Source organism: Bacillus rossius (assembly GCF_032445375.1).
Source record: "Bacillus rossius redtenbacheri isolate Brsri chromosome 4 unlocalized genomic scaffold, Brsri_v3 Brsri_v3_scf4_1, whole genome shotgun sequence".
Lineage (NCBI taxonomy): Eukaryota > Metazoa > Arthropoda > Insecta > Phasmatodea > Bacillidae > Bacillus > Bacillus rossius.
Window position 1 is genome coordinate 9100499 of NW_026962010.1, and position 6112 is coordinate 9106610.

Here is a 6112-nt window from a genome sequence, read left to right on the forward strand (position 1 = left end):
GGCGGTGTAAGGATCACCTAGTTTGTTTCTTCTGGTGCATAAGTCGTGTCAATTAGCTGTTCTTGAGACCTCGATGGCATCTTTACCGTCTTTAACGTTGAACTTGGAGGTTGTACCATCGACTACGGGAACCTGGACGACAGCTACGACGGAGAAAGAGCAGATCCCGTGTGCAACGACGATGTCAACATTGGAGGAGATTTCAACAGACGTGATACCACCATCATCCGAAGTTTCATCGTCAGCAATGGATTCTTCAACTAATGAAGAGCGTACATTGCGTCAGTGCAAATACTGTGACGCATCATTTACTATCACCTCAAATGCTCGCAGACATGAAAGAAGCATTTGTTCTAATAATGTTAAAAGAATACAATTTCAGTGAAATAAGTGCAAAAAACTAATTTCACGTCTTGATAGCTTACATCTTCATTATGAAAAATGCTCCGAGAAAGTTAAGTGTGAGTATAATGGACATGGTTCTTGTTTTGACTCATGTGTTGTACCGACTGATGAGTCTATATAAGTGAGACACTGGTGATATGGACTTCAGTCCGTCTCTGGCTGAGGTAGTGAACGGATCGGATAGACATTTAAAGTCATGTAAAAGGCTTAGTCCGTACAATAAGAAGACTGTTTGAAACGAGGAATCCAAAAGGCTTTGGTAATTTGTCAGTGTTTTTTTTGTACTTGTAGTAGTGTATTGAATTTATGTAATAAATTTTTTAAAAAGAACTTGTGGTGTTTTTATTTTCTCAAACCTGTCGCTTTTGTGGTATTTTTTAAAATTAAAGTTGTTTTGTATCGGCCAGGGATCGAACCAAGGACCTTATTCGATCAAATCAATCAGTATATAGATTAAAAATTTATTTAATGAATTTTGAACTTTTTCCCGAATCTCTAGCATTAAAATTACGAATTTCCAATATGGTGGTATTGATGTCTGATAGGATGATGGTAGTAGAGGATTTAGAGTCTCTTTAAATATGTTGAACATGGTTTATTGCAATTATTATTTTTTACATAAAATTAAACATTATTGCATCGTTCGGGTATCGAACCGAGAACAGGAGCGGATCGAATCGATATGTAAGTTAATGATTGATTTATTTAATGAATTTTGGAACTTTTCCCGAATTTCTAGCTAAATAATTACGGATTTTCAAGATGGCGGCCAAATTTTAAGATAACGGGTGTCACAGTAATAAATGATTACTGCACTCTAGCGGATAAGAACTAAACTAACATGATGTCAGCGCGCTCTCGCCGACGAAAACAAGATGGTGGTCTCCAGCAACGAAGACAAGATGGCGGACATGACGTCATACTAGGTGACGATATATATGCTTTAAGAAAAGTGGTGGGAGTCAGTCTGCCAAAAGTCACCACGGGGGAAGGATCGGTCGCCATTTTTATTTTTTTTGCGCTCGTCGGGTTCGAACTGAGGACTCCGAGCTCCGTGTCGTTAATGTATGATTTTTAAATATTTTTTATTAAATTTTTATTAATTGAATTTTTTTATAAATTTAAAAAAAATCATTAAAATCGGATAATAAATAATGATTTTAAAGATGGCGGCCGTAACAGAAATTGCCACGGTAACGTCATCATCCATGATGACGTCAGAGGCTTATCGGAGGCTGTCGACATGGATGCTTAAGCCTACATATGGACATTTCTAGCCGCTGGGATTTTTAAGGACTAAAAACGGGAAATTTTCCCTCGAAACGGGAATTTTTCCCTCGAAAAGAGAAATTTTAAATTTTTAGAATTTTTTAAAAAAATTGGCGGAATTTTTTTCCACAGAAATGGAAATTTTGAGGAATTTTGGGCAATTTTTGCCCAATTTTGGCAAATTTTGAGGGTCAAAGGTCAAGGTCAAACTTGTCCCGTTACGCTATGTCCCGTTACACTCCTCCAAAATGGCCGCCGTGACGTCACAATCCAATATGGCGGACACCGGCTCCGGCTCCACGCGCCAGCGCCAGTCCTCGGTCCGGCTATCCTATACTACTAATTTATTTTATTACTTCGTTTCCATCGTTTTGGTCTCAGCCCGCCATCACAGTCTTCGATCTTGCCTGCTTTAGGTGCTTCAGTACAGTACTCAATCATGTCAGCCTCAGATGTCTCACCACAATCTTCAATCATGCCAGCTTCAGATGATTCATCAAAGTCTTCGACCTTGTAAGCTTCAGGTGGTTCTCCATCTTTCACATTTTCATGGAGACGACTAGATATTGGAGTAAATATATATTCATTTCTAATGTGGTTACAACTTCCATCGTTTGTTTTAAATTTTAAATTATTATCTTGATCTAGATCAGTAATTTTAGCATTAGCTTTTTCGCCTTCGTTCCTCTTCCGCGATGTTGTAGCCCAGTCTTCGTTATTGCATCATTATTGCATCGATCGAGTATCGAACCAAGGACTGGAGCGGATCGAATCAATATGTAAGTTAATGAGTGATTTTTTTTGACGAATTTTGGATTTTTTCCCGCTTTTCTAGCTACATTATTACATGATTTCAAGATGGCGCCCAAATTTCAAGATGGCGGGGGCACCTCGGTAATAAATGATTACTGCACTGTAGCGGGTTAGAATAAAATTATCCAGATGGAAATGTACTCTATAATATGAGTACACACACAAGATGGTGTATCTCAGCAGGTGGTAGCTCCTTGTAGCATGTACTGAACATAAAATGTCGGATCCATGATGGTCGACAAGACAAAGTCATATTTCAAGGACAAAGTCAAATTTCAAGGTCAAGGTCAAATTTCAAGGCCAAGGGCAAATTTCAAAGTCAAGGTCAAGGTCAAAGTTCAAGGTCAACAGTTGAGGACAAAGGTATGGTGACCAGATAATTATACTAACATGGTATCGGTACACTCTAGCAGACGAAACCAAGATGGTAGTCTCCAGCGGATGAAGACAAGATGGCGGACATGACATCATATCGGCTGACGATATATGAACCTTGGTATTGGTGACGGTAGATCAGTCTGTAGGTGGTTTCTGTGGAGGAAGGATCTGATGTTTTTTTTATTTTTTGCCCTCACCGGTTTCGAACCAAGGACGGGAATCGATATAATCAATCATTATATTTATTTCCAATTTATTGAATGAATTTTGAACTGTTTCCCGCATCTCTAGCATTAAAATTACGGATTTTCAAGATCGCGACCATAACGATAATTGCAACAGTTACATCTTAATACAAGATGGCGGTTCTGTCTCGAACAGATGGTGCTATAATTACTTTAAATTAAAAAAAATTACAAGTCCAAATATGCATGTTATTTTTATATATACCTTATTTAATTTTCAGTCTGGTAAATGTCTCGATGGCCGAGCGGTTAAAGGCGTATGTTTTCTAACCTAGAGATCAGAGCTGCGATGGTTCGAATCACAGCGTTTCCAATATATTTTTCATAAAAAATTAAATTTAAAATGTCGATAAGGATCATAATAGCTAAGGTAGGTAATGGAACATCGACCTTATGTGATGAGACGGAGCGATGCTGGCGCTCTCTAGGAACAAACGACAGAAACAAAGTCGATGGTATCCAAGATGGCGGCCAGCAGCGTAACAGAAAAAGCATGAGCGCCGCTGGCGCTATCTAGGAACAAACAACAGAAACAAAGTCGACGGTATCCAAGATGGCGGATTCCAGTGGAACAGAAAAAAGTCAAGAGCGATGCTGGCGCTATCTAGGAACAAACAGCTGAAACAAAGTCGACGGTATCCAAGATGGCGGCCTCCAGTGGAACAGAAAAAAATTAATATGGCGACAGAGACGAAAATTTCATCATAATGAGTGGGGCGCTCGATTTAAAGATGGCGGATCCAAGATTGCCGCCGGGGTCAAGGTCATGGTCAAAGTCGCGGTACTACTTGTCCCGTTACGCTGTGTCCCGTTACACTCATCCAATATGGCTTCCGAGACATCAGAGCAATCGGTCAGTGACTCGGCACCAGGTACCAGACCCTGGACCCTGTGCCCGGAGCCCCTATTACATACTACTGACAGGCATGATGCAATCAGGGTCTCTCTTAGTGATTGAATGATGGATCAGTTTGTAGCCAATGAAAATAGTTGCTCGGTTAAGACTTTATTGTCATGATACACTCATACAAGGTGATGCGTGGGCATGGCCCGTGTTACATCGTAGCCGAGGTTTGGCGCTGCACGCCTGTCCCTAGTCGCTCGTGTTCCAAGTATCACAGCTTGGCTGTTCCATTATAAATACATTACAGGCCTGCTGGCCTTGGGTTGAGCATTAAATGTGCGGCACTAAGACGCTGCCTTGACATGAAATACATTGTGCATTACTGGATGGACACCCAATTCCACTAAATTTACACTACACTGGGCGTACACAAAACAAGACCTTACATGAGAATATGCGGTGCTGAGAATACAAAACAAAACTCTTACAACTCCATGGCATCATCCAATAGCTACACGGGTGGATATGACAAAACCCTAACATAGTGCACTGTTAAAATTACCATGAACATGTATAAAAAACACACAGTTTTGAGCAGAACTAGACTGGCATGAAGCCATATATTAAATCACGCCACACGAGCAAACGAAGGTGCGGGCTCCGAAAGTCCTTAAACTGTCTTAAATAAAAGCTTAAACATACATGTTTCCCTAATCGATGACCCTATGGGCTAACCTGAGGATGCTCAGGTGTTGTTGTTCATATGTGGGGCTCGGTATGCGACACACGTCCGAGTGAAAGTTCGTGGTTACATATAATGCTAAAAGTTCCCTAGAGGTCACACATTACTAGTTTACACAGTGGTGAGTCCAAACCGATCGAAAGGTGTCGCGAAGTCTTAAAGAAAGAGATTCGGTGAAATTAAGCTATGGAAATTACACTTTCGGTGAGACAAAGGTTGAGGACTCCGCAACTTGAAACGCAGTTTACCCTGTTGAGATGAGATGAGATGATCAACTCTGAAAAAAAAATGGTGTATCCATGCCATTACAGCCCTATTCCCGGGTCGTGCGCTAAAGTGTAATGCAAGGAATGTTTCCGCTTGGTCACGCAAATAAAAGATTAATTACTTTTTAATTAAGAAAGTTCCTTTGGAAAAACATTGTTTATATAAAGGCCCTGTGAATAGATGTTACAATAAATGTGGGACTATCATGAAGTACATGGGTGATGTCACTGGATCAAATATCGCGCTGGTGACAATCGATCCACTGCTGGTAGGAGGTGTACGGTGCACTGCACTCGCTTGCACCACATGCGTTCATCATGCTGCACTCAACAATTCCTTATACATACGTCGCACACCCACCCCAGAGAGGCACTGAAGTGGCATAACGGTCTGCGCGAGTAGAGGCCCTTGGGCGACATCAATATCAAAAACAACCTTACAAAATTTACTTTAAATGACGATTGCCATAATTATCAAAACAGAGAAAGCTTCAAAATTCATGTACACAAAACAAAAAAAAAAATACTGCCAGAACCAGTAATTTCTGCAATTGAGTTAAACACTGTAATAACATACTAAATAGCAGTACAAATTTAAAACAATTTTTTATTAAAAATTGTAAATACACTACTTCTAGATAAATGCACCTATATTTTAGTCACCGAATACCTGGAAAATTGCAAATAAACATTTTGTAATGCTATTATGGTTACAAATTTATATTTATCTCCAATGTTTCAGTTCAAATTAGTTTTGTATTTTTGTTTAAAAATTTTATGCAAACCTGGTTGATATATGTTTCAAATCAACGACCTAGAGATAGGTCGTTGTTTCAAATCAATAAGATTTGTTGTGTTCTGTAGTTAGTACGCCTTATATGTTAGATCTGTGTTTCCATTTATTATGTATTATTAAAATGTTCATAACATAATTAAATGTTTCGTTGGTTGATTATAAAATGAAATAAATAAAAAGTAGCTAAACAAAACTTAACGAGATTTTATAGCCTCACCAACTTGCCACCTGCATATGCCATGACAAACGATTTGGCATTTCAGTTCTATAGGCAAATAAGTCGTTTAATGATAGCCTCTAAAAATTATTTGCAATTTGGAGCAAATAATTCATACGCATCTAACATCACTTCTG